The following is a 1,268-nucleotide window of genomic DNA, read 5'->3' on the forward strand; positions in this document are numbered from 1 at the left end:
ATTAAATGACTTCCCAATAAAGCTTATATAATAATTACACAAGAAGAAATGCTTGTGTGTAATTATGTTTAAACTATCTCTTAAACATATTGGTTGTTTTCATGAAAATAGCATAGAATTCTATTGTTATTTTAATTAATAATTACATCTATAAGAAAACATATTAGCCTATAACTTAATTTAATTTATTGAAATATCTATGTCAGGTTTATTATAATACTAATTATATTATCATTAATTTTTCCAGAAATGAACTAAATTCATGACTTCCTATTAAGGCTTTTGCAATCGACTGCTCAAAAAATGGATGGAGTGTAGCAATGCTAAATCTTCTTGTAAAGATTTCGGGTGTTTTCATAAAAAGCACATAGAAATGACTTGTTGCTTTAATTAATAATTCGATCTATAAGTAAATATATTAGCCTATAATCTTCATTTAATCTATTGAAATCATTATTACCATGTTTATTAGGTATGCCTAATTTTATTATCATTTTTTTCCAGAAAAAGAACGATCTTCATTACTTTCTAATAAGAATATGCAATAATTACACAAGAGAAGAAGCTGGAGTCTAATAATGCTAAACCATCTAGTAAAATATTGGATGTTGTCATAAGTAAGAGCATAGAATTCTATCATTATTTAGTAATAATTGTTCTCTATGTTTTACTATTTTTAGCCTATAAATATCATTATATTTATTGAATTTACTATCAATAGATTTACCAGAAACCACTTACTTAATCATCATTCTTTGTTTGTTTCTGAAGGATATTAATGACTTCCAAATAAAGCTTATGCAATTAAATACCCAAGAAGAAAGGCTTGTGTGTAATAATGTTAAACTATATTCTAAACATATTGGTTGTTTTCATGAAAATAGCATAGAATTCTCTTGTTATTTTAATTAATACTTACATCTATAGAAAACAATTTAGCCTATAATCTTAATTTTATTTTTTGAAATATATATTGTCAGGTTTGTTATAAATACCTAATTATCTTATCATTTATTTTTCCAGAAATGAACTAAATTCATGACTTCCTATTAAGGCTTTTGCAATCGACTGCTCAAGATGAAAGGATGGAGTGTAGCAATGCTAAATCCTCTTGTTAAGATTTCGGGTGTTTTCATAAAAATCACATAGAAATCACTTGTTGCTTTAATGAATAATTCGATCTATAAATAAATATATTAGCCTATAATCTTCATTTAATCTATTGAAATCATTATTACCATGTTTATTAGGTATGCCTAATGTTATTA

The sequence above is a fragment of the Rhopalosiphum maidis genome, chromosome 1 (assembly GCF_003676215.2).
Source record: "Rhopalosiphum maidis isolate BTI-1 chromosome 1, ASM367621v3, whole genome shotgun sequence".
NCBI lineage: Eukaryota > Metazoa > Arthropoda > Insecta > Hemiptera > Aphididae > Rhopalosiphum > Rhopalosiphum maidis.